The following is a 12,489-nucleotide window of genomic DNA, read 5'->3' on the forward strand; positions in this document are numbered from 1 at the left end:
CCCAGGATCTGAACTGGTGAAACCCTGGGCCGCTGCAGTGGAGCACGCGAACTTAACCACTCAGCCACGGGGCTGGCCCCTCACTGTTGAATTTTATGGAGAGAAAAATAGTACGGGAGGCAAAATTTGTCCCTGAGGTTCTCTCCTCCTTGCTCAGCCTGCCTCACTTTAGGCTGTCTTTGTCCAGGTTCCTGTCCTGAGCATCCTACATAGCTGTGAGTATGGACTCTGAAGCGAGCCTGGCGGGGTTGTGTCTCAGCTCTGTCACTTAACTGGTTGACTCTGAGTAAGTTACTTAACTGCTCTGTGCCTCAGTTTCCTCATCTATAAAATGGGGATCATAATAGCACCCACTTGATGGCGTTGTTGGGAAGATGAAGAGACTTTATAAAGTTTTAAGAGCAGTGTCTGGCACGTGCTGTTAGCTGCTTTTGTTATTTGGCTTTCTCCTTCCCTCTGCCTGCTTTGTCTACATCTTCTGTCCTTTTTCCCTTCCCCGCTGAAATCCACATCCTCCTGTCGCTCGTGAATAGTGAAGTACCTCTTGCTCAGTCCTTGCAGCCATGCAGTCAGCCCTTCCTCACCATCCTGCTTCTCTTTGCTGATGCCCCAGTGGATCACAAATAGTTTGCCACCTCCTTGTCCTCGTAGCACCTTAAGAGCAGAGCGTGAGTTGGGAGTGGGGGTGTGGCTGTGGCAGGAATGAGAGGAAGGCTCCTGTCAGGAGGGGGCTCCTGTATCTGCAGCGCCCATCCATCAGAACGGCCTGAAGGGCCTTCACTACACGGCCCCACCCGCCTCCCCAGCCTCATCTCTCATCCTCCGTCACTTCTCTCCAGCCACACTGGCCTCCTCGCTGCTCCTCCGTCAAGCTTGTCTCTGTCTTGAGGACTTCGCTTTTTTCTCAGCCTGGAATACTCTTGCCCAGACTGTTGCCTGACTTACTACTTCACTTAATTTAGTTATTCTTCCTTTTTTAAAAAAGTGCCTTGCCTCCTGCCGTGTGTGTGCTGCATCATCTGCTTTATTTTTCTTCAGACCACTCATCACCACCTGAGATTTAAAGAAAATGCTAATTTGTTAATTGTTCCTCTCCCCTGATGAAGCGGCAGGATGGAAGGTGCTTTCTGTCCCCAGCTGAATCCTCAGTGCCTAGAGCAGTCCTTGGCACATAGTAGGGTTCCAGGAGCTTTTGCTGATCTAGTGATGGCTGGTTAATGCTGGCCTAGGCATAGTTCCTCTGACCACTTTTCCCCTGTTGAGCCCAAGAGGTGGGGTGAGCTCTGGGGTGGGATAGGGTGGGGGGCGCTGGTTATCACCTGGTGGGTGTCAACAGCAAGGCCTGGGATGCTCTTCTGGGACCCCGTCTTGACTGACGCCTACTTTCCCCTCTCCTGGCCCCGGGTCATCTGCTCTCATAATTAAAGATAATTACAATCAGTTCACAAAGCAACTTCATATACCTTGTCTCTTTAATTTTTACAACGATCATACGTAACTCAGGGGGGCAGAGCCCACCTTATTCTAGGAAGCCCTTTCTGTCAGAGTTGACCCCTGCATGACTCTTGGTAAAACTGGCCGCTGCATGACTCTAGGAGGTAGTGAGGCGTTGGCCTTGGAGACCAGGCCACCTCTGGCAGGAGAGTTTTGGTAGGTATTCAAGCCCTGGTGGTTGAATTGCATGGACTTTCTGAAGCTTTCAAGCCTGCAGGTTTATGATTCTCCGAACCTTATCTTCCCCATGAGAATTCTAAGGCTCAGAGACATTAAAAGACTTGCTCAAGGTGGAGATCTGGGGAGAGGGGGCATTTGGATGAGAGAGGTGTAAACTATTCTAAAGCAAGGTGTGCAAAGGCCCCCAGTCCCATCTGATTTGTACAGAGCATCTTGCCCTTCCACACTCCTTCCTTTCCCGCATGCTGGTGCAGGGCAGAGAATCCAGGGGGCAAGGCTTTCTCATCTTCAGAGTTGGCCAGGTGCGTTCTGGGCTGAGCACGCAGAGACAGGGCTGAGGGGCAGGGCTCCCTTCTCCAACCCGGGCAGCCTCCCCTGGCCCGAGCCTGCTCAGGGCCGCCCTTCTCCACCCCTCCTCGACATTTTGCTGCAGGCTATTAAGGGCCCCCATCTGCACATCTCTCATTAATTAAAAATGCTACAAACCATCTGTTTGAGAGGAAGCCTCAGAGAGGGGATGCCTGCCCAAGGAAGCATTCTCTCATACCTCCCGACTTTAATTGAAAACTTATTTTTAGAATAAACCCCAATCCCATAAACCCTTCTTGTTGCTGGTGGCACCGATGGTGGAGGGGGTGAGCCTGGGGATCCCACAGGCGACAGAGGCTTTGGAGTCAGGGACCGTAGTGTTGGGCAGAATTGAGGAGGCTTATGTTAACGAGCTTCTCAGAGAGGGTGAAGACACAGAAGCTGTGTGCACAGGAGAAGAGAGGAGCTTAGACATAGAAGCCAGCAGCTAGAGGAACAAAGGCAGAGTCGCAGGAGTGGCCCAGTTTCCAGCAATACACCTTGGGCGTGGGGGGAGCCAGGAGGCCCGAGTTATCTCCTAACTCTGCCCAGACTGCATGTGGCCAGGGCCACATCCCCCAGTCAGTTGCTTTCCCTCCATGGGATGCTGGAGTCGGCATGGGTCCTTGCTTTCTGCAATGGGATGGTTTAGAGATGGGGATACACTCAGGGATCCAGGCCTGCCACTGAGGTTCCCCTACAAGGCGTAGAGCACATGTCTGCCCTGACGTCCACTTTCTCATTGTCCCTGCCCTGCCTGTCTCCCTGGGAATATTTTAAAGACTTTGAGGTCTCTGTCACTTTTGAGGTGGGGGTGAGGGGAGTGGAGATTTCAACCAAGGCCAGGCCCCCTAGATACTCTGTCTTGTGGCTGGATTTCTTGGAGATGGGCAGGCAGCTCCCTGGCAATCCTTGTCTTCCATCAACACACAGAAAGCCCTCGGTTCACTGATGACATTCTTTTCAACTACCCCCTAGCAAGACAGAACAGGAATGATCATCCCCATTTCCCCATTTTCTGGAGAAGGAAACTGATAGACGTAGAAAGTGACTTGCTCAAGGCCACACAGCAATTAGAGCCAGAGCTGGTTCCAGAACTCAGGCCTGTGGCACCAAGGCCAATTTTCTTTCTGTCCCATCTCACTACCTTTTCTGGTCCTCTCCCTCCTCTGGGACTTGGAGCAGAGGGATGATGGAGGCAGGGCTAGTGTACTCTGAACCTGATGCTGAGCTTACCCAGACCATGGTGAGCACTGCTTGCCTTTGATTTTCCTGAGGGTGACTCTGCCAGCCAGAAGCAGCTCATTCATGTCTGTGTCCCCAGTGCCTACTGCAGAGCCTCATGGAGGTCCTCAGTCAAGTGTATTGAGTGAAGAGGCGAGTGAATGAATGGATGAGGGAAAGAGGGAGTGGAGAAAGCTTATCCCCTCTAAGGCGAGCCATTCTGCCAGCGCCCGAGACTCAGAAATCAGACCCATGCAAGCCAGGAGGAACTGTCCGGTGAATCTGGACTAGCACAACCTGCTCATTTTAAAGAAGAGGCCCAGACAGGAAGTGACAGGCCTGAGGCCACAAGCCAGCTGTAGGAGGGCCTGGCCTGGAACCCAGGTCTCCCGCTCGCTCCTACCCTTCCTCTTACCCTGGGCAGAGATCAAGGACAGGGGAATCTGAGCTGCTTAGAATGGGCTTCACGTCAGGTCATGCCAGCCTCTCTCCACCTAATCTCCCCAAATCAATTTGCAAAACTTCCATTAATACTGTCAGGAATCTGCAAGCTGTTTAAAGCCAGGGCACCGCAGTAACTGCATAACGGCTACCTGGGGGAGACAGGCATTAACGGCGTAATTAAAGATTAGCATGGCCTTGGGCGGTTCAACAAAATTTACCTTTCCCAGCAGCCGGAGTTGGAAGAACTTCGAGTGGTGGAAGAGCCTTGCACTCACTGAGGGCCCGGCCAGGTAGCTGTGCACCTCTCTTATAAACACTCTGCTTGCCCCCAGGGGCTGTGGTCTTCTGGGGAGAGGGACGGTGGAGCAGCAACTTGTTTTGCTGGGTAGAGCAAGGCTGATCCAAAGTAATACTTAAAGCAGGGCTTCTCAGACTCTGATGGGCAGCCGCATCGCCTGGGCGTCCCGTGACTGTGGAGGCTGGCGTGGGGCCTGAGTCTGCATCCTAACAAGCTCCCAGGCCAAGCCTGTGCTGCTGGTTCTTGGAACACACAGTGAGTAGGGAAGCTGGAGAGGTAAGTCTGGAGGTGAGGCCAGGATCTGTGGCTCGGACACTAATGAACACGGGAAGAAGAGGCCAGCACCAGGCTGTTTCAATGGTGTTTCCAAGCCAGCCCTGATAGGGGGTTCCTTCTTTCTTACCTGGGAACTTGTGGCCCAGGGATTAAGACAGATGGCTCTGAAATTCCAGCTACCCCAGCTGAGAATCCTGGCTCCGGCGTTCAGTGCTTGGAAGATGGAGACACTAATAGTACCTACGTTACAGAGTTGTGAGGACTACGTGAGATCATTCATTTAAAGCATTGGCTCTGAGCCTCTAGGAAGTAAATGTGAGATTTCCTTCAATTTGCAACACAGTTTGTGTGCACAGAAAACATATTCAGAAGATACTTTGGTTTTTGAAAGGAATATTTAATTTATTAAAGTTATGAATTTTATAAAAATCTAGTTCTTCCTTATGTTTTAAGATTCAGCTTATAATTTTTCTATTTATAAGTACCAAAATTTAGCAGTCTTTTTAAGGGGTTTTTTGATGATGTTTATTCCATTTGCAAAGTTAATAAACACCTTCAAATATTTAAAATATCATTTGATAAATTTAATATATTTCATTTTATTTTTAAGTACTATGCTTAATTACCTAACTGATAAACCTTCCCAAGTAATTAATTCTTGTAAATTCAAGAGAATCTTAAAGTATCTTAAATGCTCTAACATTGTACATGAATTTAATATGATTTTTTCAACTTAAAATCACAAATCTAAGGCAATTATTAAATTGCATTTTAGATTGGAACTAAAGGCTGACTTGCTACTCAAATAGGCCAAATTCTCAAATATTACCAATACATAAGGTACCAATATACACAGACCCTTTAACGTCTAAAAATATTCATCCTGTGGGTTTGAGTTTCTCAAATATTTCTATATTTGAGGATGAAAGATCGTTACCCACTAAGGAGATAATTATACCTTCCCAAGTAGTTTTGGGGGTCACCTTCACAGACGGTTGAGGTTGCATAATAATCAGAGTTATTGGCCGCAAAGCTGACTGGATTCCTATCAGTGGCATTGATGAAACCCACGAAGCTCCACGTTTAGATGCTCTGTCAGGGACCCCATAAATTAAAGGAGGTGGTGACACGGTCCACGCCGCAGGATTTGCATGCCTTCATTACTGAGTTTTTTGGGCCACTGCAGAAACTGGCAACCCCCTCCTCAGCCACCACAACACGTGATCTGACTTTGCATTTGTTGGCCTCTTGAGATATTTAAATATCCACCTATCTCCAGGCTCCAAAAACCTTTGACCTTGAGGAGATGCTGCAGCTTTGTTTATGTTCTTTCTATTTCTTAAGCGTCATACTGATGCAGGGTCGGCGAGCTGAAGAGTCGAAAGAAAGATTTCTTGGACTCTCAAGGTCTGGCAGTAGTGCTCTTTTATTCAGAGAATAGTGTGGAATAGCATGGGGCTAGGACCCATGGGCAGTAAAGAGCTGCTGCTGCTGCTGGCATGGGGACAGGACCCATGGGCAGTCAGAGCTGCTGCTGCTGCTGCTGCTGCATGGGGACAGGAGGAGATGCTGCTGCTGCTGGCATGGGGACAGGACCCATGGGTAGTCAGAGCTGCTGCTGCATGGGGACAGGACCCACGGGCAGGAGGAGATGCTGCTGCTGCTGGCATGGGGACAGGACCCATGGGTAGTCAGAGCTGCTGCTGCCGCTGCAAACATGGGTTGAGAGTAGGGCTAAATTTAAGGCATAGGTATGTGAGTTATCTCTTTACAAGACAAAGGAAAGAATATGTAAAAAAAGTTGTTAAAATGGTATCAGTGCAGGTGGGGTCTGGTTATTGGGTGGTCCTATAACTTTTAGATAAGAATCAAACTGGATCAAGTCAGGATGTCCTATGCTTCCTGGAGGATGTTGTGGTGGGGGGAGTCAGCTACGTGAGGTTACCAGACAAGCACAATAAACAAGACTTAAGTCCTTGCCATCCCCATTAAGAGTTTCTAGAGATAAGGTCATCCCCCCCTTCCTACTGGTGCAGAGAGGGAGACACCCCCACAGATGGAGACTTCCTTTACAAATGCAAATGTCTCTCATCAAAGGGCAAGCAAATTCTATTCCTCAGAGCCTCCTTCTCATCTGCAGTTTTTAACAGTAACCAGCCTAAAATAATCCTCATCAATACTTACCTAGATATTAAAATGGCATCCTTTGGATCTGGTTCTCTCTTATGGTTTGGTTTAGCTTTGTAGTCACAATGCTTTGATAAATCAATGTTAGTACTAAATTATTATGATTGACACTGACTGTCTTAAAATGAAAATGAGGTGATTCTCTGCAGACTCCTGTGATAGCCGCACTTTGACCTCCAGGCTCCTCGGGGCCTGATGACCTCTGGTTGCTCCTTTTCTGAACATTTATAGTGCAAAAGAATGACCGTGGGCAAGTAGCTTCATCTTATTGAGCTTCAGTTTCCTTGTCTGTGTAAGGGGGATTGTAGTGTTTCCCTTGATAGGGCTGTCAGGAGCAGCCTATGGGTTGGACAAAATAGCACAGCAGTTGTAAGTGCTACAAAAAGTTAGATCCTTGTTCCTTTTTCTTCAGTCCATTTTAAAAATAGCAGCTGATTACGTATATATATGTATCTATAATTACAGGGTAAGAGCCAACAGGCCAGACATCCCTTTCTTCAAAAAACTAACCACATCTACGGTCTACGATTGCAGTCTGGCTGAGTGAGAGCGTCACCCCGTGGGCAGCACAGACTTAACCATGTGTTCAGGTTGGCCTGGGTCTCCTGGGGACGCAGCTGTCTGGGTTCAGGGAGCCATGGCCATTTGTCCACAGCCCTCCTTAACTCCACCTTGGGCCCACTCCAGCCTCGTGGCCGCGCCTGCAGCATCCTTCTGAGGAACAAGCTGGCAACCCTAGGGTTGCAGGAAGAGCACAGGTTTTAGAATCAGACACACCTGAGCTTGAATTTCACCTCTACCATTGACTGGCTGTGGAGAGCCACGCAAGCCGTTTCACCCCCCTGGGCCTCTGTTTCCTCCTCTGCAGAATGGGTATGATAGATAATCCCTGCTTCCCAGGGATGGCATGAGATTAACTAAGATGATGGGTACAACAGCACTTTGCAAACTGGAAAGCCCTATACGTACACGTGTTTATTGTAAGGACCATTGCAGTATGACAGTGGCATTATTAAATGACATTTTCCTCCTCGTGTCATCTGCCTGGCAAATTTCTGGGTCAGTGTCCTCCACTACATGGTGAATCCTGGACTGTCTCTGTTCTGTCTGCCCGACATACCACAGGGCCAGCCTCAATGGACACAGCTGAGTGACGGATGAGTGACTCACTAAGGACACAGTAGAGCAAGCTGCGCCCTCGCCCCCCATCTCCAGCTGTCTTCCCCTCCGAGTCTCTTCCTGGACTCCACCCGCCCTCCACTGCCCCTCCCTGGCCTTCTCCCTCCTCATTTCACACATGCAGCCAGATGCGGAGCTCCTGTTCTCCGCCTGAAGGATTAAATGCAGTGATGAGAAATGTGTTTTTTTATTGTTTTAGGAAGCTGAGCAGGGCAGGGGCGAGGGAGGGAGAAATTGAATCAGGGGCAACGATTTATCTTGTGCTAAAGTGCCTACGAGGGTTCCGGGAAGGCCTTCTCTTCCTGCACCCCTCCCCCAGTGCTGACCCCCCTTTACTGGGGAGGACAGCTGGCAGCCCACATGCGCCCGCCCTTGTGTGTACGTGAGCGGGTGGGGCCTGATGGCCTTGAATAGAACTCTAGTTTTGCTCAGGGACCTCCCATCATTGCAGACACTTACCTTCCCTGCCTTCACAGCCTTTGCCTGGGTTTCCTAGGCATTGAGGGGCCGCAGAGATGCAGTAGGAAGGAGACAGGGTGACTTGGTTCTGCCATTGCTGGGTGTGCCACCTTGAGCCTCTTTCTCTCAGCCTGTGTCTTGAGCCTGCATCTTGAGCCTGTATCCCTCTGTGAAAACGGATAAGGACAGAAATACATGTCTCACGTGGGCTGGCTGGCCGGGTCCCATGACCTCCTAGGCACCAAACCCCAATTTTGTCCTTGCGCTCAGAGAGGTTCTGCCTTTGGGGCTGATTCACACTGACAGTTACCTAGAAGAAGCAGATGCATAGAAGCCAGCATGCTGCCTGTGGTTTATACAGAGAAATAGAACTGCCAGGTGGATGGAATGCCCACCTTGGCAAGGCTGATGCAACACAGACCCAGGCCCAAAGGTGGGCCCTGCCTCTTCCTTGCTGTGTTAATCCCTCAAGGTGGAGCATTGGTTTATAAACCGATGGGAAGAAGAATATCCCTGTAAAATGGGAGGAAGAATAATACCTACCTGATAGAGTTGTGTAGGGAATGTGAATTGTTGTATGTTAAATGCTAGCTCTGTCTGACATTTAGAAAACATCACGAAACGTTAGCTGTTGCTGTTAGTAGTAGTTGGCCTTAATTAAGCAGGCCTTTCACCCATCAGTTGGGTAGATATTCTGAGAAAGGAGGAGTGGTTCAATCCGCTTAGCCAAAATGCTCTCTCCCAGGGCGAGAGCTGGGATGGGCACGGTCCATGTTTGCTTCTGGGAGAGCCGTTTTTCCTGTTTCCGTTGCTGACCGAGCTTCTGTACCTGCCAGACCTAATGCAACGACTGGGTTTCTGCTTCCTCAGCTGCAGTTGCAATCTCGTCTTGCCTCTCTGAGAGTCCTCCTTAAAGGAAGAGAGGGGCGATTTGGCTGTTCCCAAACTCCTCGCTCACAGGGTCAGCACCAGTCCCGAGGCTCTCACTGGTGACGGGATTAATTATAATAACGACATGAGCGGTAACACTTGCTGAGCACTTCTACCCACCAGGCGACTGTTCCAGGGGCGTTACATACAGACGTGACCCAACAACCTCTGAGGCAGGTCCCGTTACCATCCCCATTTTACAGGTGAGGAAACTGAGGTCCAGAGAGGTTAAGTAACTTTGCCCAAGGTCCCAGACTTGGTCAATCATCCATCCCCACTGGTGTGGGATTTGTTACACCACAATGATATCTTTGTACGTAAGTCATTTTGCACCTGTGGAAAGTTATCTGTAGGGTGAGTTCCTAGAAGTGAAGTCCTGGGTCCAGTTTTGCCAAATTGCCCTCCATATACATTTTGTCATTGCACGTTCCCACCAGCAAAGTGTGACTGCCTGCTCCTCGAAAAGAGTATTACCAACTTTAAAATTAAATTTCTTTCCAGCTTTATTGAAGTATAATTGACTTTTTTTTTCAATGATAGATGAAAACCCATAGACATCCTGCTCCAGGTTTTGTATGTTTCCTTGTTAACGAGGTTGAGGGTCTTATCGTATGTCTGAGAGCTATTTTTGTTTCTTTCCTGTGGTCTGATTCTTTACCCATTTTTAAAATTGTCTTTGGTATTACCTGATTCATTTCCAGTTCTTCTTTAAGAAGTTAGGCCTTTTTCTGAAGTATGTATTAAAGTGTATTTTCCTTGACCTTATCATTTGTCTTTTTATGTTGTTATCATTTTTTTCATGTAAAATAAACAATTTTATCTAGTTGAATTTATCCATCTTTTCTTTTATGGTTTCTGGGTTTTGTGTCCTACTTAGAAAGGTGTTTTACCCACTTTAAGATTCATTTTTTTTTTTAGTACATTTATGGTTTCATTGTTTATGTTTAAATCTGACATCCATCTGGAATTTATTTTGGTGTGTGGAGTGAGGTAAAGATCTAACAAGATTTTTCCCAGATGGCTAGTTCTTCAAATACGAAGAAATGGGAGTTTCTTCAGAGGCTGTAATCTGTTTGGGTTCTCACAGGTCCTGGGCCACAATAATCCTGGGTCATCCTGAGTATTGAGAAGCTGCAGTAAAGGAACATGCCAGCAAAATCATCCCCCAGGACCGAGCGAAGGGACAGGCACTTGCTACAGGAATCTTCCTGGGGCAGCAAATGACGAATCTGTGATTAAATGCCCATAGGACGCAAGGATAGTTAATACTTACTGAGCGCTCGCCGTGGGCCAGGCAGTGTGTTCAGAGCGTTACAGGTGTTTACTCATTTAATCCTCATCACACCACTAGGATCATTCGCTCTTGCTATGTTATAGACTGAGGTTGGAGAAGAGCAGTGGCTTGCCCAGGCTCTCCCTGCGGAGGGCTGCCCCTGACAGGCTCTGCTGCTTCTCACGGGCTGTGAGCAATGACAGCACCCAGAGTCTGAGCCCAGAGCTTCCAGAGAGCAAGCGGGGTGGGGTGAGCGCCGGAGGCGCGTCCTCCTGCAGGTGCACATCGCAGTCTCCCAGGAGCGGGGAGGAGTTAGCACATGAGAAAGCAAAGTCAGTGCTAGGATCTTCGGAAATGACTCTTCTCTTTGGAAAGCAGAGGTTTATTTTGGAAAACAAACAAAAAACCCTCTATGTTTTTCATGATGTCGATCACAGAAAGGGTATGAGATGTTAATGTTGCTTAAACAGGCGCATATATTTAAAAGTATACATTAAGAAACATCGGTCCAAACCATTCGCAGATGGCAAACTAAGGTCTAAAGACGTGCCAAGGTGACGGGGTGGTGGCTGGGAAGCATGCCAGCTTTGGAGTCAGGGAGGTGAGGGATTTCAAGGTCACGTCCCACTAACTGTGTGACTTTGGAGCGGGCGTGTCCTCTCCTGTAAAATGGGAAGAAGACCACCCAGCTCTCAGGGTGGGGTGGTGCGAGGGAAATGAGACTTTATTAATGAAGAGACTGGCCCAGCTGCGATGAGCAGTGGGCTCAGTTACCGTGGTTATTGTTTACGAGAGGCAGAGCTGGTCCTTCAGCCCGTCCCATCTCAGGACTCATTGTCCGGTCCTCTGTCTGACTTTGGCTGAACAGGTGTGGCACAGCGAAGCTCGAGGGACCTGTCACCTGGTTCTCTTTTCTGTCTCCTGCCCGTTGTAGCACCCCTGTCCCTAGAGCGAAGATAGGGGTGCCCCCTCTTCTGCAGGGGTGGAGGGAGAGAGGGTGCGTGCTGGTGGGGAGCTGGTCAGTGGGGGCAGGGAACCTGCCTGGCTGCTGCTCAGGAGCTGCAGCTCCTGTTTGGAAACACAAATTGCAGCAAATTTGTCATCTCCGGAGAGAAATTGCGTTTGGCAATTTCAGTGTTTTTCCACGCTTTGATGCTCCCGTCTGTTTAAGGGGAGGGGAGGGGCGTCGGGGGAATCGAACTGGGTCTTGGTGAGTGGAAAATGGAGGTGGAAGAGTGAGCAAGGGGCTACAGTGGCTGGGATGGTTTTGAAAAAGGCGCCTCTCCTGGTCCTGGTGGGGCGGGTCTGCACCCTGGGGCTGAGATCTCTGGTGTGGGCCATCCTCCAGCCCTGGTTGTGGCTGGGTGGTGGCCTGGGCACACCACGGCTGTGTTCACAGAAGCATCACCAGACTCGGGCCAGGGGCCAGCTGGCAGAAGTCAGGATCTGTCACTGTCCCTCGCTGGTGGCCTTGCCCACAGGTGGGGACTTGGGCCACTGATGAAGTAAAATAATGCATCAGGCAGAAAGGACTCAAGTCCAGGGGTTAACCATCCCTCAGCTGGTAGATAAGAGTAGCTAGGAATCCCCTGGATCATAGCACTTGCTCTGTGCCTGGTGCTACTGTAAGACCTTAGGTCTGTTAACTCATTTAATCCTCCCAGCAAATTTATCGGAAGGATACTGTTATTTCCCCCATTTTATAGATGGGAAACCTGAGACACAGAGAGGTTAAGTGACTGGCCCAGGGTCACATAGGAAGTCGTGGCAGGAACTCAAGTCTCTTGACTCCTAGTCTTGGATTTGTTCCCAAGTGTCATTTGTGTGGTCAGTCCAGCGCTGACCCTCCAAGGCCAGGTGTGGGGGAAAGTGGTAGGAAAGTAACCAGGGTGTTCTAAATCAAGGAGGATTGCTGGACTCCGCCTGGTTAATCGTGGGGTCTTCCTGGAGCAGGAGAGATTTGTGGAGCATCTAGAAAGACCTGAGAGGTTTCCCCAGGTTGGTGTGGTGGGCACCCCAGGCATAAGACCTTGCACAGCTGGGAAGCTGGCGTGGGACGATTAGGCACTGGGGACTCTGGGCAGCTTAGCAACCCGGGAGGCTCGTCTGAGGAAGAAGGGCAAGAGACATCAGTGGGCAGAGCATCAGCAGCTGGGGTCGTTCATTCATTCACCAAACATTTCTGAAGCTTCTTCAC

This window comes from Equus przewalskii, chromosome 10 (assembly GCF_037783145.1).
Source record: "Equus przewalskii isolate Varuska chromosome 10, EquPr2, whole genome shotgun sequence".
NCBI lineage: Eukaryota > Metazoa > Chordata > Mammalia > Perissodactyla > Equidae > Equus > Equus przewalskii.